General features: G+C 39.3%; 1 pseudogene; it reads left to right on the top strand.

Moving 5' to 3' along the window:
* The first annotated feature begins 23,208 nt into the window (after positions 1 to 23,208).
* LOC132236226 (U6 spliceosomal RNA) lies at positions 23,209 to 23,309 on the top strand (annotated as a pseudogene).
* Positions 23,310 to 24,492: the final 1,183 nt, after the last annotated feature.

Here is a 24,492-nt window from a genome sequence, read left to right as displayed (position 1 = left end):
CATTTATTTATTTATTTATTTATTTATTTATTTATTTATTTATTTTTTAGCTTGGACTAAATTGATCAAAAACTAGCAGCCGCACATATATTGTATGGGCTGGCCAATTTGTTTTCCTTTTTTTTTTTTTAAATTTGTAATTCTTGTGATGAGGTTTGTGCTCTTTAGATCATCACAGACCCTCTCCTCTTTTCTGCTTTACATGGTAGGTTCTGTGTAATTTATGTTACCCGGCTAACTGCTGAAAGCATTTGAGTTTACTGACTAAATGGAGAAGGGAAGCATTATCTCATTTCCCCAAACCAAGGCAAAATTTGTAAATAGGCAAAATTGGTAAATTTTTGAGTTTCTTTGACATCATGTCTCTCCTGTCCAAAAATTATCTCTCCCGCTGTCAAATTCTTATTTTAAATTTCATTTAGCATTCTCAGAGGGAAGTAATGTAATAAAAGACTCCACACTGAATTGTAAATGACTGACATCAGCTGGATATTTTTCCCCTCTAGTGTTCCTGGGAGTTTAAAAGACAATGGTAACCACACCTTCATCTGTGGTGTCTGCCAAACCAGTGGATTTTTTTTTGGGGGGGGGCAGTTACATCATGTCATGATTAGAATCTCTCAAGTCACATTACATAGTTGTGATTATTGGCTTTTACATCATGGGCTATAGGGCCAGTTCTACCTCAAAGCCTGTTTTTCCTAAATTCAGGTTTCTATATCACCATCTGGAAAACTGGAAGAAATGAACAAGCAAATGTTAAAAAGTAAGCCTAAAACATTGTTTATTTACTTAGGATTCTCTTTGTATTTAAGAGAGATTGGGAAGAGAATCTTCTGAGGTAGCAACATAGAGAAAGCTCAGCACACCCTCTTCATGTTTTTATTTCCATTCTGAATTTGATGCTGACCTGCATGGCTCTGGGAGTTTCAGACCCAGATGGAGAGGAGATTTCCAGCCATGATGAATGACCTTGGTCAGATAACAGAAACTATTAGCAAGAAATGTGAAACATTCCAGTTGTGACTTATTCCAGAATGGACCTGCAGGCCTGAGAGGTGAGAGCACAGAACATAGCTTACTGTCTGTGCCATGCCCTCTGTAGCTTTGGGGTCCATGTTAACTTGACCTTGGTTGAGTTAGCTCAAACTAAGTCTCAAAGGCCCAGGCAGCGCAAAAGCAATTCACTTTCTGGGACATGGGCAGGGCATCTTAGTCAATTCCTTTGGGCCTTCCATTTTTAATTTTTATAGGTTTTCAGCTTTAGCCTAACAATAATTTGTGATCAAGGTTAAATTAAAGTTTATTTTACTTTTGGTGACATTTTCACAACGAATTTGAACTTAGGTCTCTTGTTGGAGAAATATTTACAAAGAAATAACATCAAATTGCACGGTATAAATGCCATGCCATTCAACTATGTAAATAGCAGCTGAGATGTTTAATTGAAATAAAACATTGGTAAAATGTAAACATTTTTGTTCCAGTTGCTCTGAGTGTAGGCGTCAATGGCACAAATGAACATAATAACTGATGGTGGGAGTTGGAGTTTGTAACAGGGTCCAATAACTCCAGTGTGTCTGGAAACCTTTTTAGTAATTGCTGTTTTCTTCAATACTGTTCAGTCTTCTTCTCAAAATACAGACATTTGTTGCCATAAAGGTTGGCTGTTTGATACTCCCTCCACTAGCACTTTAATGTACAATTCAATGTACCGTCAGGGATTTGATTTCTTCACTCATTAAGCTCTTCCGTGGCTGTATATTAGATATCTCTTCAGATGTTTCATTGTCTCAGACCACTAAGAGTCCACCTGGCACTCAAAAGCATCACATTTTTAGTGCTTTGAATTTTCTTATCTATTTATGTAGCTGTAACTCTGTGTTTTACGGATCAACCTCTGTACCTCCCAAAAACCTTGACAAGAGCCATATCTTGACAAGAGTAATATTGGAGGAAATATATACACTTAGTTATGGTGAAAGGGATGTGTAAGTACCTTGGAGAGAATTGTCTAAATATATTTACTTTTTTGGAGAGGGGTCCTCTATTCCAGATTTATGAGTTCTACTATAAGAGTATGAGATTATAACACCATTTGATCCAAAATTGGAGAGAGGTAGAGGATTATTTAATTGATCCCATCCAATGGCATATTTTATCTTTAAATTACATTAATGGAAGAACTTCTATCACCTTTCTTGAAAAATCTGTAACCAGAGAGGAATTATAACAATTAAGAGCATAGACTCTAGAGCCAGATCTATTGTGTTACCTAAGAAACCTTAAGGCAAGTTACTTAATTGTCCTACCCCTACGTGTTCTCATCTGTAACATGGGTATAACTATAATACCTAGATCATTGGGCTGTTGGAGGAATGAAATGAAGGAACATATGTGAAGCAATTAGAATAATGTCTGGCACAGTTAGTGTGATATGAATGTAGCTATTATTTATTTAGTTAGTAAACATTTATTAAGAGCTTTTATTATTTAGCATCTTTTGATATGCATCAACTTTATATTATTATTATCTTATATGGGGAACAATTGTCTTATTTTACTGATTTATTTTATTATATTATTTTTCAACTTTACTGATGTATGATTGACAAATAAAAATTGTATATATTTAGGTTGTACAGTGTGATCCTTAAAAAGTTGTACTATAGCATGATATTTAATATGCATATAAATTGTGAAGTGATGACCACAATCAAGTTAATTAACACATCCGTTACCTCACATAGTTACCATATTTTTTTGTGGTGCAAATATATAAGATCTACTCTCTCAGCAAATTTCCAACATACAATACAGTATTATTAACTATACTCACCATGCTATATATTAGATTCCCAGAACTTATTCATCTTATAACTGAAAATTTATACCCTTTGATCAATATCTCATTTCTGCCACCTCCCAGAGAAACAATTCTTTAAAGACGTAAACTTGATTGCAGATTCTCCCTGCTTCATTCCCCATGCTGAGGGGCAGTTTTTGAATATTTAAAAATCTGATGGAAATGTGCTCATATCTGGTAAAATTCTTAGTATGAACACCTTTTAAAAAATTTTAAAAGGTAACAAATATGCAATAAAGTGTTTTTTCACCTTTTAAAAAGTTGATCTTTATTTTAGTCAAGTGGTAAACATGTCCCAAAGAGTAAAGTTCCATGTTGGATTTCATTTTTACCACCATTTAGTGAAATATTTATGTGCAAATACTGCTTTTACATTTCATATTTGTACAAAGAAAATACAGCTATGAGCTGAGAGAAGTCACCTAGAGTAAAAAATGAGTAAGATGTGATTCAATCTCACTAAAAACTGAAATTCAATTTGGAAACACTCTTTTTAATTGAGAGAGTGGCTGATTCTTGTTTTTTAGCAAAAAGGTCAATGATCTCAGAATAGATTGTTTTGCTCTCTCTATTACAGTCAGTCAGGTCTCTCTATGATCGAAGTCAGACAGATCCCAGGAACCCTTTTATAACCTTACATGCTGCAGCAAAGACATGGGTGTGAAGCACAACTCTTTGGTTTCCCGTCCAAGCATTAAATATCTAAAGCTCAAAGTGAACTTCATCAGGAATAGAAAACTATTTCCCAAATTCGAAGGCTTAAAACACACACACACACACAAGTGGAATCAGCACATGTATAGCAAGTCTTTGTCATGTGTGTGTGTGATTCCGTTACCCAACTTCCCTATTAGTAGTCCCTGGTCCCTTTTGGTGAAGCTGCACAACTACTAAAGGGTCCAGACCCTCCCTCTCTTCCCCAAGGAAGTAGTGTGATTTCGGTTTGGACAATCAGACATTGTCTTCCGGGACTGAATCTTGAGCAACTGGGTAAGCGGGCAAGGGATGGATGGAGGGCATATTCCCTGGCAGCAGAGGCAGTGGGTATAGAGCAGCCTGCTCAGCCTGCCCACTGCCCTGGTTCTGGCTGCCCAGCTCTGTTGGACCCCTGGATTCCTGGCCATTCTCCCAGCCTGATCCTCCAGCCTCCCACCAATTCCAAAGCCTCCATATACTTCTGTTCAATTCTCTTCATCACTTTTTTTGTCTCATGATAATCAGATTCAGTTTCTATTTTTTTTTGCAAAAAGAACTACCATTGATGCAACAAATTCTAAAGCCTGGGTGGAAATAAATGCTAACATCTTACACTGAATTATCAATGCACCCAATGGCAATTTACCTTTGAGAGTGACTTACCTTTAAATAATGTTTGGTTTGAAGCTATTAGCTATGGTAAACTGTCTCAATTACGTGCTTCCGTAGGATTGCACCAATAATAATTTGCCCCAATGCATTTGTAGGTTGGGGATGGCATACGGGATAACGTGGATGTGTATTTTAGTGTTTTTGCTGCAATTTCGGGATTAAAAATTTGACATTCTTGGAATGAGCTAAACTAATGTCTTGGGGAGGTATGGGAAGGTAAATCAACAGTCACGTAATTGGTTTCAATACTGTGCTTTCCAAAAGTGAAATGTCTGCAATGGTGTTATTAGCTGAGATATCGTAGATAGTTTTACATGTCAGGAACAATTAACACGTGTCCTGCAGGTCTGATTACTAGCGTTAAGGAAGTTCTGCTCTGCATAAACCCCAAAGCAAAGCCTCTAGGAAAGTTAAAGGTCCCCGTTCTACCATTAAAATGGGAAAGCAATGTGCCTATTTTTGATTGACTATAAACTTTGACTTGTGGGACTTTGTTCTTAAAGGTGAAAACAAACATGAGTAGAAGACAAGCTGTTTTCCTTAAACATTCTTAAACCTTTAGTTGAAACCATTTATCAGAAAATGTCTTAATATAAAACTAAATCAATATTGCCTTACAGTGATCATAGGAAAAAACAAGTTAAAAGTGGATATTTTCCTTCAAATACAGCACGAAAGAAATTTTATATGTTTAGGCCCCTGCCCAGAAGGGTGATAAATTTGAGATTTGATATGTGAAATCATTGTAGAATAGCAAAAGGAGTTGGCTTTATACACGATTCTAGGAGTAATTAAATGATTGAAAGTAAATTTATGAGACATCCTGATTATTACATATCATAGATGCTTGGAATACAAAGTAATTAGGTGAGATGCACATGCACACAGTAAATTAAAAGCTTACTGGCAGTGTCCAATAGTATGCATATCCTCAATTATATGTGAACGGAGATTTGGTAGAGTTGAGTCATAACCCTGGCCTTCTGCTCCCAGTTTTTTCTCTAACCAACTAAGCCTGAAGCCTATTTACCTCAAATGTAATGTGAAGAACATGGACTCGTGGAGTTCAAGCTTCCTATCAGCTGTAAAACTCTACAGTCCTAAAATTATGTTTATTTTATGCATTTATTTTTTAAATATTTTTATTGATTTCAGAGAGGAAGGGAGAGGGAGAGAGAAACATCAATAATGAGAATCATTGATAGGCTACCTTGCCTCCTGCACACCCCCTACTGGGGATCGAGCCTGCGTCCGAGGCATGTACCCTTGCCTGGAATTGAACCCGGGAACCTTCAGACTGCAGGACGATGCTCTATCCACTGAGCCAGACCGGCTAGGGCATGTTCATTTTTTTAAGTTGTTTGATTATTTCTCTTCTTCAGGATGAAGGAGAAAAGAAATATAAACATTGCTTTTGTTCCCAGTAGTGACCATCACCCAAGACAAAGATTTGAGTCTCTTCATACCACAGGGAAATCCTGTGTCATAACGGAAAGGGCTGGACTCAGAGGCTGTAACTGCCTGTCACAAACAGCCCGTGGCCCTGGGCACATTATTCAGTGTCTGTGGGCCTCTGATCTTCCAAAGAGGAGCTAAGGTGGGCCTTCAACATTCTTTCCAGTTCTTCTATTCTTCTATTCAAAGCGAGCAACGCTTTAGGTACAAGTAATGCTCGGATTTGCCTACTAATTTGAGGTTGCCTTTAGTCTGCCTAAAACATTGTCAACCCAAGTTGCAAAGTGGAGATAGCTCCAAAATTGAGACAAGGGTTGCCATTTTAAATGACAACAGGTGAATTTGGGACTTTTCCCTTGAACAAAGGAAAGAAAAAGAGCTAGGCACATGGTCAGGAAAACTGCAAAGTTGTAGGGAGATAGAGAGATTAGACATTTTTCTATCAAAGGCAAGAGAGTTGTAAGAGGAAAGTGAAAAAAAAATAAAAGAGAGAGAGAGAGCGCACAAGGGAAGAAATGGGGGAGGCAGAAGGAAATAGAATAAGTGCAGCCCCCCTTGAACCCAGCGTCTTTGAAGTGGTGCCAGAACCACAGCAAAGGGATTATGGGATAGGGGGTCAAAAGAAAAAGTAGAGGGAGACCTTTTGTTCAGAGGTTCATAGTTGTGTGTCGAAGCGCTTTATCAGAGTCAAATGCCCTGCGCGTTTCCAGATACCTTTTAGAGGAGTAAACCATGTGCAACTTTCCCAAGGTCCTCATGCAAGAAGAGTTCTATGGTTTAAAACCTACAAAAAGATATTCTGCAGCTAGAAGCTCGGTTTTAATTAGAAATAACAACGAGCTACCGAAAAGGTCTGGTGTTTCATATTTAAAACTATTCACAACAAACGGGCTGTATTTTTACTTGGGGCCCCAGGGGTGGGCGAGGAAAGCAGCTGATAGTGATCGCGAGAGCCTTGAATCGCTCACCAGGCTCTGCACTGTTTCTACAAGTTCAGTGCCACGGAGCACCGTAAATTCTGAATGAGAAGAAGGATCCTCGCTCTTCCTAGGCATTCTGCTTCCTAAGCCTTTCCAGCCAAAGATCAGAACTGGGGTAACTTCAAGTTTGCTTTGGCAAAACCTGCTTTCTTATTCAGATAGCTGAGAAGACTGTGGTGTAAAATCAGCCAAGGTTGTTATGGAAGCCTGAGGGAAGTTTACTGAGTGTAGGAGATGGTAGTGCAAGTGGGATTTCCTTCAACAAGTAGCTAAAGTGGTTCAAATCAGTTAGTTCATATATATATATATATATATATATATATATATATATATATATATATATATATATATACACTTTATATGTATATACTTTAAATAAGAAAGCCACACATTTCCCTCTATTCTTGGCAGGTTTCTTTGTGTGAAAGTGATGTGGCCAAGTCTTGATTTGTGCAGTCCTCTCTGATGATTAAGGGGCTCACAGGAAACCTCCACCTCTGACTGTTGAACTTGCCAGGACTTTTAAAAGCCAGGCTGATAAAATCTGTAAATTCATCACATCGGCAGCAGTGGAAGACATTCCTCCAGTCTGTTTCTAAAACTCTTTGGGTCTGTGCTTCTGTGAAGCCAGTCACTGATGACAAATATCACATAGAACGATCAAGTGGTAACTAACCTTTACCTATTTCCTTGAAGGTTAAGACCAGAGGATCGGAATAAAAAGTAGCAGGATCCTTGCTCTGATCCTTTTCTGACTTTTCCCAAACCCACAACGCAGAGGGCAGGGTGCAGTTGGGGAGTAAACTGTTCTATAGTCTAGGCCTCGCTGAGGAGCACAGGTGCCTTGGAGTTTGCAGGCACAGAAAGGGATAAGCACACACCACTTTAGGCAGCTAATATTTGACTTGACTGTGCATTTATTTTTTAATAACATTTGCAAGTATTTTTATCCATTTAATATGTTGCCTTTTTTAAAATATATTTTTATTGATTGTTTTACAGAGAGGAAGGGAGAGGGATAGAGAGTTAGAAACATCCATCAGCTGCCTCCTGCATACCCCCTACTGGGGATGTGCCTCAACTAAGGTACATGCCCTTGACCAGAATTGAACCTGGGACCCTTCAGTCCGCAGGCCGACGCTCTATCCACTGAGCCAAACCGGTTAGGGCTATGCATTTATTTTTAATGAGCTTATCAAAACACTGATCTGCAAAGAAGACTTAAGAGCACAGAAGTAATCAATTATAAGATAATTGCAAAATGCTGAGATGCAAATTTCTCTTGTTTGATGTATACATTTTTTTATTCTCTCATTTTTCTGGGTTCTTGCAGTACAGTTGCTATAAAACAATTGATTTAACGCCATCTCAGGATTATGAGAACTGTCTACTCTGTGAAAGAGGATTACATTTCCTCCTCTTTTCATTGTTGGTCAAAATTTCAGATAGAATGCAAATATATACATACATATGTATATAATGAAAAGCAAACTGCATATTATAGAATGGATGGTTAGTTGTCCTTGTATAACGAAATATCATTACCTGAAAAGGCAGGTCAAGTAATGGTAGACTTTGTAATAGCTGTGGGTACCTTGAGCACGTCTCAAATCAATAATGACAGAGGTAGCCTGATAGCAATTTATGGGCCACAGTCCTCAGGGGAAACATATTTCAAACCATAACTTCATCTAAACTGTTTATCGGCTAAGCTTGCTCAAATGTATGAAGTGTCAAAAAGCTTCTTTGACATTAGGCTTGTTATTGTCCTTTGATTTATGTACCTAAGCAAAACGTAGTAAATAAAAAGATTGTTTGGTGGTTTGGTATTTTAAGGAAATGATTAGAAACATTTGCCAATGCTACTCATTTGATATGTTTTTTTCCTTTCCAAATGAAAAAAAAAGTGTTTCCGTCTTGTGAATGACTTCACAGTAAAGGAACCTTAAACAATCATTATAGTAAGCAGAAATGCCGATGACCTTGCTATGAAATATTCGGAAAACTCTGAACTAAATGTGTAATGCTCGTATAAACCATTTGTCCCTCTTCTTGAATTTTGATGCCCTGGAGTTCACAGTATGTTCCTTTTATAATCTCAGGGAACCTTTGAGATGGTAAATCTGACTTATTAAAAACATGACCATCATATCTTGTGTTTTTTTTTTTCCTTTTTTTGGTGGAAACACCTACATGGAAAATATAAAAGATTATTGTCTTGAAAAGCATCCTTGAAATTCTTGGGTATACATAGGCATTTTTATTTGCTAAGGAATAGAAATATTGATTTTTATTTTATTTTTGATGATGGAATATTATAGAGGTATAAAATGCATGAAAAGGCAAATTATGAGACATATCCTTTGAACCATATTTCATTTAAATATTTTAGTCCAGGATGTTACATTTTGTTTTAATTTGAAGCTTTCCATTCTGATAATTATTTAACCAGGTTTTCATATTAGGCAACTCTATGGGGAGAATGATCCTAAGATCATTTGACATACATATTTACTTAAAAAACACACACCTAAATATAAGATTATAAAAGTTGGCCAAGGATTCCAAAGGATTGCATTATAAATTTTTAAAAGATTAATTTAAAAATTGGTATAAAAGGAATTCACTCACATATTGAAGGGAAACAAGGAACACAATTTTAATTCAAGGTTGCTCAAATGAGGACCATTTCTGTTTCCAACATATCTTTTTCTGGAAGGTTAACTACTAAGTTGATGGGCACCATAAAAAAAGTCACAAAGAAGGACAAATGAGTACACAGATATCTCTACCGGCATTGTTCACTTGTTAGCGAATCTGTTTCCTTGAAAACAGGATACAGTGAATCTGTGTATATTTAATGGAAAGCGGCCACATTTACTGGAGATTTAGGAGCAAACACTCCCTGATGGAGTCAGAAATTCTGATCTGCTATCCTTCAAAGAAGGACTGTTTCCTAGGCTGGCCAATATTCCTATGGAGCAACCTATGCCTATTGATAAGTTATCGAATTCCTCTCCGGAATCAGCTGGTCAGGAAGGATACAGAGGGGAGGGAGGGGAAGGGAGAGGGAACTGTGATAGTGGCTTTGTCTGATCGCCAAGGTAGGGAGGGGGTGGAGAATTGAGAAAGGAAGACGAAGAGAGGTGAAAGATAGGAAAGGGAGGGAAGGGGGGCACGGGAAGAAGGGAAAGAAATCAAACAGAAACAAAGCAAAACAAAGCAGGGAGATGATAGCTAGATAGAAAAAAGCATCACTGTAATGGAACCTCATTCCAGACCTGCAGGCACTGTAGAATGGGGATTTTAAACCTGGGCTTCATAGGCTTCCCCAACGCTCTGAGCCCACTGAACCTGTGTGCATATACTGTGGGTATGTTTATGTGCTTTTTTTTTTTTTCTGGAGAAGGTGTGTTTTTCTGGATCTGATTCTACAAGGGATTCCAAGCCAAGCATCAATAAATCTTAAGAATGACTACTTTAGTGGAATTGTACACATACAGTAAAGACATGGTCTTTTAAGGAGTCTTTGAATGCTTGGGATTAGTGGAAGATTGTTAACGAGTATTACTTTCTAGTATTAAAAGTAGTGTAATCTGAGAAGACCATTCTTTCAGGCCTTTAGAACACCAGCTATTTAGACAAATGCCAGAGATTAACCATTTGCATTGAATTAAGTCAACATTCTTCAAATCGGGTGTCTTGGGAGAGTGGAGAAATAGTGTGGTACTGGGAAGAGAGTTTTAATTTTTTTTTAAAAAAAATATATCTTATTGATTTTTTACAGAGAGGAAGGGAGAGGGATAGAGAGTTAGAAACATCGGATGAGAGAGAAACATTGATCAGCTGCCTCCTGCACACTCCCCACTGGGGATGTGCCCACAACCAAGGTACATGCCCTTGACTGGAATTGAACCTGGGACCCCTCAGTCCACAGGCCAACGCTCTATCCACTGAGCCAAACTAGCTAGGGAGAGAGTTTTAATTTTGAGCGAGATATTTCTGGGATGCAGATACTATTTGTAGTGCACACTGTTAGTGTGAAATGGAACAGGTAACACTTCCTTCTTAACTCTGTATCCTCCCTGACAAATGAAGATGATGATGATGGCTTTCATAGAGCTGTTGTAGAGATGAACAGAAATGCTATCCTGGCTTACATTTATTGGGTGCTTAAATATCTTCCATGCACTAAGATAAACATTTTGTATGCTTTATGCAATTGAATCTTTCCAACGGTTTTATGAGATTGCTATTATGTTTAGTTTCATTTTACAGATGGGGAAACTGAGGCATAGAAAATTTGCTCAAGGTCATGAAAGTAAGAAATGGTAGAGCCAGTATGTGAACACAGGCCATGTGACTCCAGAGCCCAGACTTTTGATCCTTTAGACTGAAGCAATACACCTGGTGGGGTAGCTGATTAGCTGCTGCTGACAATGACAGAAGACATCCTGCTCCTTCCATGGAGTGGGTACCATGACACTGCTCACACTGACGCTGCTCCTGCTTCTGAAATATGTGTTGTTATCTTATTTCCCTCCATACTGAACTTTATACTATTCTTTCCCTGCTTGTTCTTCTCTTCTTCCCTTCCAGGTGACTTCCCGGGTTCTTCTGGTCTGTTATTCTTGGGAAGAAAGGATGACAAGAATCTTGATTTGAGTTTCAGAAGAAAATGAAGTTTCCATCACACACACAAGGTTGTTTCCTAGGAGCTTCATCTCCCCAGATACCTGGTTGTCTATCAGAATGGGTGCTTATGTTTAGAAAGAGTTATCTCAACAAGATAGACACCCACCTACTCTACACACCATAAAAAACAACAACCCTGGAGACGTAACCCCATTTTTTTTTTTTTTTTTAGCTAAGCTACTGCACCTGGATGATTATAATACTAGAGGCCTGGTGCACAAAATTTGTGCACAGAGGCGTGGGGGGGGGGGGTTGTCCCTCAGCCCAGCCTGCACCCTTTCACAATCTAGGCCTGGCTGGTGATCAGGGCCTATTGGGGCTTTCCTTCCCATGGCTGCCAGCAGCTGGCCCTGCCCGCCCCCCCCCCCCCCCCGCTGCCACTGCTTGCCATCTGTGTGGCGCTGCTCCCCCCACTTCCCTGCCACCGGTTGCCTCGCTCTGCGGGTGACAGTCATGAGGTATGATTACTTGGCTGGCCTGGGCCTTCCTCTGTGTGGCAATCGCTGGCCAGCCCCGTACAACCGCCACAGCGTCACTGGCCGGTGGCCTGGGCCTCCCTCTGCGGGGCAATCATGGGGTGATGGTGGGGCCCCCCCAACCAATTGCATCACACCTGCCTCGGCTGGCCTGGTGTGTCATAGTGTGGTCGTCCAGAAGGTCATCCAGATGGTCGTTCTGCTGTTGGGTCATTCGGTCAATTTGCATATTATGCTTTTATTATTACAGATATACTTTACATTCAAAGAAGGTTCAGAACTTTTTAAAAAAATGTTTTTCTTTTTCCTGAGGGATTTGGGTATTCATTGATGTGTTAAGTGTAAGTAAATCCTAGAAAAGCACACATATAAAAATGTAAGTTTCTTTTTTGGATAATCAAACTTCCTCTCTTTTTTGTTCTTTCTTAGTGCTGTAAATCAACAAGATGGCCAGCATTGGTATGAAGAGAGTCTTATTATCCAGATTTTTGGGCAATTTGAAAAGATATGTGCCTGTTGAAATAGAGCCTTTTTTTTCCTTCGAGGAGAGAATGTTTTTCAGGAAGAGCAAGGACACATATGGAAGGCTTTAGCTTATCTTTAGTGCTTTATACACCCTTTTTGGACTCCACGGAAAGGCCACTGAATGGGATTAGGCCCTAGAGATAGCATGTCAGTCATCATGAGGGATGAGCGAGAGCATCCTTTAATTTTTTCCCTTTGGGTCACATGTAAGAAACGATTTACCATCATTGATGAGTGTGATTAACAATGAGATAGGATATAGTTTTTTCTTCCATTGATGTACTAAAAAATAAAACTGCTATCTTCTCTCTTGAAGATTTAAATGAAGCTCTGGGGAGTAAAAAATGGTTTGGCAGACATCTTAAAGGAATTTTCTATTTCTATGCTCTACTCTAAGGTCTAATTCCTCAACTCTCTGTATTGCCCTGGTTCAATCAAATAGTGATCTTAGTAATTTTATTTTTGCTAAAGGTCAGGTCAAGGTGCCAGTCATATTTTGATTTAAAAAAAAAATAAAAAAACTTTGTTTCCACAGAGTGTTTAAATTGCTGGATTATTTCCGCTCCGTACCCTCACAGCCTTAGTACTTGTTGGCATAATTGGTTTTTTTTTTTTTTGAGCGTGGTTTTAGTTTCTTTCCAGAGACCCCTTTAGCAGTCATCATTTCTGTCTGGGTGACTCAGACCCATCCAGGACTAGAAAGATTTACCCAGCTTTCCGCTAGGGCTCCTGTGGAAGTGGTCTGGGAAGGTGAGGATAGTCAGCTCAGGGAAAGAGAAAGTAATATTTTCATTCTCACTTTTCCACTGAAGGGTTGTGACAGGCTCCCCAACACCCTTGTAGGTAGCAAGTCCTACTTTTTTTTTGTTTTGTTTTGCTTGAAGGACAAAAAACAAAACAAAAACAACGCTGTTCCCTAGATTTTTGTCATTACAATTGCTGGCCTTGTTTTGTTTGTTGATAAGAATATAGTAGTATTTTGTGCCTTGGGTGTTTTTAATTTACCAAAAGGGCATTATATTGTATATCCCTTACTCTGTTTCTAACTTTTTTTGCCTTAGCAGTATGAAAGAGAGAATTCTTATGCATGTAACTTTCTGGATTGTGCAAGAATTTTTGCCAGTTCTATACACAGGGATGGGATTTCTGGGTAAAGTGAATATGCATCCTTCCTTTCACTGTCAGCTAGATTGCTCTCCAGACTGGCTGCACCGATCTGTACTCACCCCTGGTGCCAGGGTTCTCATTTCCTGATGTCTTCAGCACTTAATTGTTTTCTTTTTTCCCACCTTCCATTAGAAAGAGTGAATTTTTTTACTGACAACCACTAACTTATTAAAACACATTCTTACACTTATTTTTTTCTATTAGTTTCTTAGATTTACTAATATCTATATTTTCATCTATCCCCAAATATAAAATACTTTAACACCTATTTACTTTGCTATCGTCTTTCCCTGGGTACTTTTTAGAAATTAAAATTCATCCCTACCTCAGACCTGCTGAATCAGAAACTCTGGGAATAAGGCTGAGTAACCTGTGTGTTTTTTGTTTTTTTTTAATGCACACATATCAGGTTCCTCAAAAATTTATTTATTTTATTTTTTAATGAAAATTTTTATTTTTGAAAACTGAATTTATTGGGGTCACACTGGTTCACAAAACTATACAGTATTTAAGTGTACAACTCAATAAAACATCATCTACACACTGCATTGTGCTCACATCATCCCAAGCAAAGTCTCTTTCTGTCCCCATTCCCCTTCCAACTTGCCCACCTCCACCAACCACCACATCCCCTTTTCCTCTGGCTAATGCCACTCTGTTGTTTGTGTCTTTGTGGTATATATATATAATTTTTAATTTTTTTTTTTGCTTAATCCCTTCACCTTGTTTCATCCAGTTCCCCTACACCCCTCTCCCCTCTGAGGAATCCTTGGGATTTTAAAATAAATAAAATAAAGGCTCCCTTGCTATTTCTTTTTCCAAATATAATTTTGTTCATTTCTAAACATCACCTTCTAAGTCCAAGGAAATAATTGTTCTTCACTACCTTCCAAAACTTTTTGGTCTTCAAATCAGAAAATAAATTATTATTAGGAAAGGAGTCTCAACCTCACTTTACTTATAAATGAGCTGCTTGTCAGAAGCAATTTTTCTTAGTAGGTGTACTATGTCTTCCCAGTTTGCAACACAGCATGAATAATTCTTCTCTGAGGCTCTGGAAAGGCTAAGAGTGAGGTTTCCTGGCCTGTTGCTCCCTCAACATCTTCTCTCACTCTCCTCCAGCAGCAGCAGCAGCAGCAGCAGCAGCAATGGGCTACACACTGCTTTTCACTGGTGCCTGGTAGAACCTTAATTCCTTCCTGTCAGCACATCCCTAGGCCACTCTCATAGCTAGGATAAGGACTGGATAAGCAGTTGAACTTCTGGGTAGTTTTCCAAATGAAATTCAACCTCTAGACCTTTTGGGGTTTACCCAGTCTTCCTCACTACCCTAAGATGAGTTTGGAATGAATTTTTACTTAATGGATTCTATTTGTGGGTGGGAGAGGTAATGATGGCATTGCTCACAGTCATGAGCATAACTTCAAATAAGGGAAAAGAGCAGAGCAGGAATGTGAGAATAGATGTGATCCCGGGAAGGTGTGCCTGAGGAGGTGTGGGAGATTCTGATCGGCTGTTGAATGGAGATACTGTATCTCACGTGACAGAAGTCACCTCCTGACATTAGACTTGTGTGTGAGTGGTCATTTCAAGAATAATAGAGCTGACGAAGAAATATGAAAGGCATTGCTTTGTGATATAGGAAAATGAATATGAAACATTCAGGATGAATTACTGTACACTGATTAGCTGGGAGAATGGCAGTGAAACATTACAAATAAAAGTTGTTGGACTAACACCTTAAGTAGGACTGTGCCTCCTCCTGGTTTGTTGCACGGAATTTTCTTTTGGGAAAATCATACTGAACTATGTGATGTGACTCTGGTTCTGGACTCTAAATGTTATAAGGATGGAAAGAAAACTACTTCAAAATACCAAGACATTTAAAAATGTTCATTTTAGCACAGCTACTTCCCATTAAAAGAAATAATTTCATTTCTAATTTCCCAGCTTACTGCTTTCAAAACAGGCCCAGGACCATGGTAAAGCCAGTGTGAAGCCCCGGGCATGGCCCTACTACATACCACATGCTTTATTTAATAAGCAGTTAGGCACCAGGTGTGTGTGCAAACATGCTGTTCCTCCATATACTTATTATGGTAAATAATGAAGAAAATACATTAAAATTGGGCAATGATACTCCTTTGCACTAAGTCTATTCTTTGGGGTGAAACTTGTCTCCCATAACAGAAAAATGTTATCACCCACACTTCCTTGAACAACAAACAATTATATAGGAACATAACTTATTCAGTCATTAAAGTTACCAAGGTGCATAAAGTTAAATCTTATCCTCATGAAGGTTATGGCCTAGGCAGGAATATAAGGCAGATAAGAGGGTGTGATAAGTTGTTACAGACGATAGCATAAGCTAAGTGCCAAATGTGTGACACTGATGAGCCGTGCTCCAGGAAGACCAGGTGGCATTAGGGATAAACAATGGGCCCTGAACCAAGGCTTGAATGGAGACCTATGAGCAGAGTAGGTGGGTTAGAGCATTCGGGTGGGGGGGCAGATTTTGGTTTTGTTTGCAATTATTCACCCCTTTTCTTCTCTCTAATAGGATTATATACTCCTGCTAGTTGAGGTGTGATTTGCAATGTCTGCTTGCAAGGGGAGCTTTAATGTTGGACTTGCCCATGTGACTTGTTCGGACAATGAAATATGAATGAATCCTGACATATGCCACATCAAAGCCGAAATGTGACTGCATGCTTCGTTTCTGTTCTCTGCCAGGACTACAGCGTGTCCTAGACAGTGGTAGCTTCTCCGGCATGGATTCCAGAGTGAAGTGACACACAGAGCAGAGCTGGAGCCTGGAGCAGGGCTGACGCTCATTACAAACCTACGTATAATGTGAATGAGAAATAAATATTTGTTGTTGTAATTCATTGAGATGTGAGGGCTTGTTTGTTATTGCAGCACAACTGTAGACCAGTAAAAGGAGGGCACACAACTTGAGAAATGTGTGGAGATAGAAAACCACATGCATGATGGGCAATGAAAAAATCTCCTTTGAGCTAGTCAAGGGATTCATAAAAGAGAGAAATTATAAAAGCAAAGATATTGAGCCATATTATGGGGAGCCATGAATTGCAGAGTAAGAACAGTGGCATTATTGTATAGGCATTGGAAAAGCACTGAAGATTTTGAGTGCAGGAATAAAAGAATAAAGAGAGAATTTTAGGAATATTTGTCCAATGATAGTGTCAGGATGAAGTGGAAAGTGAAAAAGAAACCAGCTAGATGTACCATGTTCTTTTTTTTCTTAAAATCATTCAATTTAGAGACCCTATTTTACAAATAAGGCCCAGAAAGGTCAAGTAAATTACTAGGTCATTTAGTAATAATATAGTAGTAGAGGCTTTTGATAGTTATTTCCATGTCCCATTGACTAATACATACCCTACCACCCTAGCTCTCAAATCCCTAAATAAGTGAAAGGAATATTTCTGACATCATGACCAGATATAATATAATCAGAGATTTCTCAAACTTATCCTATATAATAAAAGCATAATATGCAAATCAACTGAACGGCAGAACCACTGGTCGGTGTGGGGCGGGGCCGGCAAGCAGGTGGCACCAGGCCAGCCAAGGCGTGTGCCAGCGGGCAGAGAAGGGGATGGTGATCGGGAGAGGGAGTGATGACCAGCAGTGGCAGAGGGGCCATCGGGAGGGCAGGGCTGGCTGGCCATCCCCTGATCAGACTGCCTGGTTAACTCCTGCAGAGGGGGCCAGGCTGTGGCTTAGGCCCGCTTCCCATCAGTTGGACATCCCCTGAGGACTCCTGGACGGCAAGAGGGTGTAGGCTGGGCTGAAGAACCCCTCCCCCCCCACCCCCCCGTGAGTGCACAAATTTTTGTACACTGGGCCTCTACTACATATATAAACAAACATGCTCACACATACATCTATAATAATAAAAGGGTAATATGCTAATTAGACCAGATGTCCTTCTGGATGTCATTCCGGATGTCCTTCCGGACAAAGCTGGGGCCAGAGGGAAGCCAGCCCGGGTCCCAGGTGCCTGCGGGTGGCCAGAGGGAGGCCAGTCAGGGTCCCAGGTGCCAGAGGGAACCCAGTCCTGGCAGCCAGGGGAAGGAAGGCCTACTCTTTTTTTAAAAAAAAATATATTTTATCGATTTTTTACAGAGAGGAAGGGAGAGCGATAGAGAGTTAGAAACATCGATGAGAGAGAAACATCAATCAGCTGCCTCCTGCACACCTCCTACTGGGGATGTGCCCGCAACCAAGGTACATGCCCTTGATCGGAATCGAACCTGGGACCTTCCAGTCCACAGGCTGATGCTCTATCCACTGAGCCAAACCAGTTAGGGCAGGAAGGCCTACTCTTGCATGAATTTCATGCATCGGTCCTCTAGCATGTATATATGTAAATATCTAACAAGAATCTGTTTGAATGTCAACCTGTTTAGATACTGCTTTAAAAAATAATATTGAATTTACTGGGGTGACATTGGTTAATAAAATTATATAGGTTTCAAGTACATAATTCTACAATACATCATCTGTATATTGTATTGTGTGTTTACTACCCAAAGTCAAGTCTCCTCCCATCACCATTTATCCCTGCTTTAGCCTCTTCTACCAGAAGCAGTATGTTCTTAAACGTGTACTTTAAAATGTTTCTGAAGAAAAATTCATTATTTTGTTGGAAGAGGATGGCATTCATTATTTCCACAGATAAAAATGCAAAGGAAATTTAATGGGCAAAACAACTCGAGGGTAAAAAAACAAGCAAACCTGGAAACACAGATGTTTTCCTAGGCCAGGGAAGCCGAACAACCTGCCGTGATCCTTCTCAAGCTGGTGCTTCAGGTAACTACACTCACCCCTGAGGCCCAAGGCTTCCAGGCCGGCCGACACAATTCAAACCTGTCCCTTCTCTTTCTACATCTGTCCCAACTGACATGTGATCTTTCCTTTTGTCTGCAGATTCATCGTGAATGTTCTGCTCATCGTGGTACGGATCCTGTGAAACCACGAAGGGGAAGAGAAGTATTTAAGGCACAGCAAACGCGTAGGCTTGCATCATTCATATCTAAGCAGGACAATTTTAAAAAATAGAGTCGACGAACTCTCTTGCATTTTTCCAGATTATGTGTTCTTTGGGGGGAAAAACCAACAACTCATGCAAACAACAACACAGAGCTAAGAAGATCATCTAAATGTTACAATCCTCACCAAGCCCAGTGAATTTGTTCCACTTCTAATTCCTCAATAGCATTCCCTTGGTTTCAGTGGGATGTTTTTACTCACCCTCATCATAGTGTTTACTGCAAATCTCATAAAGCCTGCATGTCACTGTTGTTCCGCACGTCTCCTGCTTTGTGAATGACAAGCTTTATGAATCGGGAGTACCTGTGCACATGGCATTTACTTAAAAAGGGAAAATCCTTTTAAACAGCCGCAGCTACAGAAATTCAATTTCGTTTACTTTGGAGGAAATGAGAAAGTTGAATTGTAGGTGTGGAGTCTTACAATCTCTCAGTCTGATAAAAGCACGGTTGGGGGAGGGTGGGAAACGCATGGAATTGCTTCAGCCAAAATTATTTTTGTGAGCACATTTCCAAACTCGCGATGATGTTTTGATAAGAAAAATCCCTTTCTCCACAAGTTCTCAGGTCCTGCTCATTGGCCCCTCACCCCCAGTTCTGGAACCTCTGTCAGGCTGTTCTGTGGCTCTCAGTTCTTGGTGATATGTTTTCAATTTGAGTCAACTTGATGAGAGAAAAATTACTAAAAAGTGGGAATGAGCTGTGAGGTGACTAGGGTTTTCCTATCAAAGTGGAGGTATTTTTAAAAGCATTTATTATTTCAAACTAAAACATTTATAGAAAGCCATGAGTGTGAAGTGTATGGTTACCAGTTGTGGCTTGCCGTATTGAAAAATTCAAGTTCATAGGAAATATTTACAGAGGCTCCGGCTAGCAAGTAGTATGTACATGGGAATAATTTGGCCCAGAAGACATGTCAGTTTAAAACAATAGTTTAGTAATGTAGTTAGTAACAGGCAATTAGGATTCATAAATGTCGCTATGATTGAGACATAATTTGGGGTCTTCAATGAAAATAATTCTGTTATTAACAGGAAAGAACTAGAATGCCACATGTCTATGTCTTACATATGGCATGAATGTCAGAAGTGAAAAAAATCACCCCTCCATTTTCAATATCTTATAGGCTGTGATATAATATGGTTATTTTTTTCTGTGTTGGAAAGGATGAATATCATTTTTGGCACATTTGTTTTACAGTAAAAAAGTATTTAGCTTACAAGGGTAAAAAGCCTGGTTTTGACTATGGATTCAAGAAATGCTGTATAGCTCAGTTTACTTTTTTAGGAAAGATCAGTTTTGTGTGGCATTCTATAGGAATTTGTTTGGAACATCTAAAATTTTCTTGTCTTGTCAATTCTGGAGGTCTGAGGGAAATACATTTAATCATATTGGGTGAGAACATTCCTTCTTGTGTGAGCTCTTAGTGAGCTCACGATGGTTTTGAACACTCAATAATATGTCATGGAATTCATTTCACAACAATACATACAGTGCATTGCTGGAAAAAAAGCAGGCTACAATAGTATTTATGGTATATGAATTTGTGTGTGCATGTGTGTGTGTAAAAAGAAAGATATCTTGATGGATATTAATAGTTAACCCTGGGTGGTGGGTTATTAGTTTCTTTGTGCAGTTTTTTAGAGTGCTTGATTTTCTTTGGTTATTATGAAATGTGCCATACATTTTTAAAAAGATGAATATTATAATGAATGCCCACTGTCTAGGTTAAAAAAAAAAAGAATATTACTTTATTCTAGAAGCCAAGCCTCCCTTCTGCCCCTACCTTTTTCATGGATGTAATTAATTGCCTGAATTTTGTGCTAAAAATTTCTTTGCTTTCCTATATGGATTAGCTACCTATGAATACATCCATAAGCTATACAAGGTTTTATTTTGATTGTGGTGAGCTTGAAATACATAGAATCATACTGGATATGCTCTTCTGTGACTTGTTTTTGTTCATTATGTTTTTGAGATTCCTCCATGTTGATGCGTGCTATTAATTTTTTCTTTGTCAGCCGATAATCTTTCAGCACGCACGCGCACACACACACACACACACACACACACACACACACAAACAAACAAAACAGGCTATAATTGCTTCTATTAAAGACTTAAATGTTAGACTCAAAACCATAAAAATCCTAGCCGAAAGCAGGCAGTAAAATCTCAGGCATTTCTCATAGCAATATTTTTCTTTTCTTTTAATTTAAAAATTTAATTTTGACATTATTTCAGGAGTCTCCCTTCCCCACCTTTTGTCCACCTCCACCCACCCCTGCCTCTCCCTCCCTTGCTCTTCACCTCACTATTGTTGGCTCAGGCAAGGGAAACAAAAGAAAAAATAAATAAATTGGACTACATCAAACTAAAAAGTTTTTGCACAGCAAAGGAAATCATAAACAAAAACAAAAGACAACCCACTGAATATAAGAACATATTCACCAATCGTACATCTGATAAGGAGTTAATACCCCAAATTTATAAAGAACTTATAAAATTCAACACCAAATAAACAATTTAATTAAAAAATGGGCAAAGAACCTGAATAGATACTTCTCTAAAGAGGCCAATAGACATATAAAAAGTTGCTCAACATCACTAATTATCAAAGAAATGCAAATTAAAACCACAATGAGGTATCACCTCACACCTGTCAGAATGACTATCTTCAACAAATCAACAAACAAGAAGTGTTGGTGAGGATGTGCAAAAAAAGGGGGCCCTTGTGCACTGTTGGTGGGAATATAGATTGGTGCAGCCACTGTGGAAAGCAGTATGGAATTAACTCAAAAAGTTAAAAATAGAACTGCCTCATGGCCCAGTGATTCCACTTTTAGAAATACATCTGAAGAAACCCAAAACATTAATTTGAAAGAATATACATACTCTCTGTTCATTGTGACATTATTTTCAATAGCCAAGATTTGGAAGCAGCCCAGTTCAGCAGCCCAGTAGATGAGTGGGTAAAATAGCTGTGGTACATTTACACAAAGTAATACTACTCAGGCATAAAAAAAGAAGAAAATCTTACCTTTTGCAACACATGGATAGACCTGGAGACTCTTACACTAAGTGAAATAAGCCAGTAGGAGAAAGACAAGTTTTATATGATTTCATGTATATGTGGAATCTAAACAGCAAAATAAATGAACAAACAAAATAGGAACAGACTCATAGATACAGAGTGCAGACTGAGAGCTGTCAGAGGGAAGGAGGGTTGAGGGGTTGGGTGGAAAAGTTAAAGGGATTAAGCAAAGAAAAAGAAAACTCCTAGACACAGAAAAGAGGATGGTGATGACAGAGGGAATGGGGGAGATGGGGGAGGTTAGACAAGGGTAAAGGGGGGGATACATGGTGATGGAAGGAGACTTGACTTGGGGTGGTGAACACACAATACAATATACAGATGATGTATTATAGAATTGTACACCTGAAACCTATATAATTTTATTAACCAATCTCACCCCAGTAAATTAAATAACATTTTTTTAAAAAGAAAGAAAACACCACATTTACATTAAAATATATACATGCTGGAGGAGTGCTAAAATAACGATGCTTTTGTGAATTGAACATTTTTTTTCCAGCTCTCATATGTTCACATGTAGATGGTGTCGACAGCTGCCTACAGAATGTGATTTTAGGGATCAGCGACTGAACACCATAACAGAGAAATACCTCCCTTTCCTGCCTCTGCTGGGCAGCCTCTGTGCCTGAAATTCAATCATTCTTTCCTTGGATTTTAGGAAGTATCTCTCAAAAGGGAAACTGTCATTTACTATCTAACATGAATTAGTTTTGTCAGTGAGCAGCTTTAGTATATAGAAGGCAATGAGCATGCCAGAGGAAAGGGACAGTTCTAGGCCTGGAGAGGTTTGAGGACAGGCTTTGGTGGGATGATTAAATGCAGGGCTCTGGGCATCCCAAAGGCAATTGAGGACAGAGTCAGGAGCCAATACCACGTGTGGGAGAGACAGAGAGAGGAGGTGGGAAGGCAAAATTTTATCCTTTGTATAATACTGCCTGTAGGTGGTGACAAGCACTTTCTAAGTACCTAGTATATAGGCTCCACGCTAGGCACTCTCAATTAAAAATATAGCTAAGACCCAGTCCCTGTTTTTAAAGAACTCCCAGTCTGATAGAAAAATCAGATACATCAACAACCTTTGTATCATGTCCCAGGTGGCGACTGGGAGAGCACAGAAGGAATGGTGACTGACTTCCTGGGAGTCTTCTACCAGGAGGCCATGCTGTGGTGATATTTGAAGGGAGGATGAGCCTGGTGGACAAAGAAGGGGGCTACTCCTACTCAAGGGGAGGACATTTACAGAGGCAAGGAGAGATGGGAGCACACACACCAAGAAACTGCTCATGCATAAGGCTGGAGGGTAGCGTCCATTCTACACCACCACAGTCTAAAGTCTGACCACGTCATCCACCTATTTGAAATCATTCATGCCTTCCCTGCATGGCACATATTTTCACTTGGCCTCAGTCCACCTCTCCTACCATGCTTTTCACATTATGTTCCTTAAATGACTCTCTGAATCACACTTTCCTCGCCTATAAAAATAGAGAACGTGTGAATGCTTCGGCAGCACATAGACTAAAATTGGAACAATACAGAGATTAGCATGGCCCCTGCACAAGGATGACATGGAAAATTCTTGAAGCATTCCATATTTTTATTAAGAAGTGCAAATTGGCCTGACTGGTGTGGCTCAGTGGTTGAGCATTGACCTATGAACCTGGAGGTCACGGTTTAATTCCAGGACAGGGCATGTGCCTGGGTTGTGGGCTCCAACCCCACTGTGGGGCGTGCAGGAGGCAGTTGATCAATGATTCTCTCTCATCATTGATATTTCTTTTTTTTTTTAAATTAAATCTTTATTGTTCAGATTATTACATTTGTTCCTCTTTTTCCCCCCCATAACTCCCCTCCTCCCAGTTCCTGCCCCACCCTCTGCCCTCACTCCCCACCCACTGTCCTCATCCATAGGTGCACGATTTTTGTCCAGTCTCTTCCCGCATCTCCCACACTCCTTCCCCCCCCAAGAATAGTCAGTCCATTCCCTTTCTATGTCCCTGATTCTATTATGATCACCAGATTATTTATTCACTTGATTCTTAGATTCACTTGTTGATAGATGCATGTTTGTTGTTCATAATTTGTATCTTTACCTTTTTCTTCTTCTTCCTCTTCTTAAAGGATACCTTTCAGCATTTCATATAATACTGGTTTGGTGGTGATGAACTCCTTTAGCTTTTCCTTATCTGTGAAGCTCTTTATCTGACCTTCAGTTCTGAATGATAGCTTTGCTGGATAAAGTAATCTTGGTTGTAGGTTTTTGGTATTCATCACTTTGAATATTTCTTGCCACTCCCTTCTGGCCTGCAAAGTTTCTGTTGAGAAATCAGCTGACAGTCGTATGGGTATTCCCTTGTAGGTAACTGAGTTTCTTTCTCTTGCTGCTTTTAGGATTTTCTCTTTGTCTTTTGCTCTTGGCATTTTAATTATGATGTGTCTTGGTGTGGTCCTCTTTGGATTCCTTTTGTTTGGGGTTCTCTGCACTTCCTGGACCTGTAAGTCTATTTCTTTCACCAGGTGGGGGAAGTTTTCTGTCATTATTTCTTCAAATAGGTTTTCAATATCTTGCTCTCTCTCATCTTCTGGCACCCCTATAATTCTGATGTTGGTACGCTTGAAGCTGTCCCAGAGGCTCCTTACACTATCTTCGTATTTTTGGATTCTTTTTTCATTTTGCTTTTCCAGTTGGGTGTTTTTTGCTTCTTCGCATTTCAAATCATTGACTTGATTCTTGCGCTCCTCTGGTCTGCTGTTGGGAGTCTGTATAGTATTCTTTATTTCA

Source organism: Myotis daubentonii, chromosome 5 (assembly GCF_963259705.1).
Source record: "Myotis daubentonii chromosome 5, mMyoDau2.1, whole genome shotgun sequence".
Lineage (NCBI taxonomy): Eukaryota > Metazoa > Chordata > Mammalia > Chiroptera > Vespertilionidae > Myotis > Myotis daubentonii.
The sequence above is the reverse complement of the archived record's forward strand: the minus strand, read 5'-3'. Positions and strand labels throughout refer to the sequence as shown.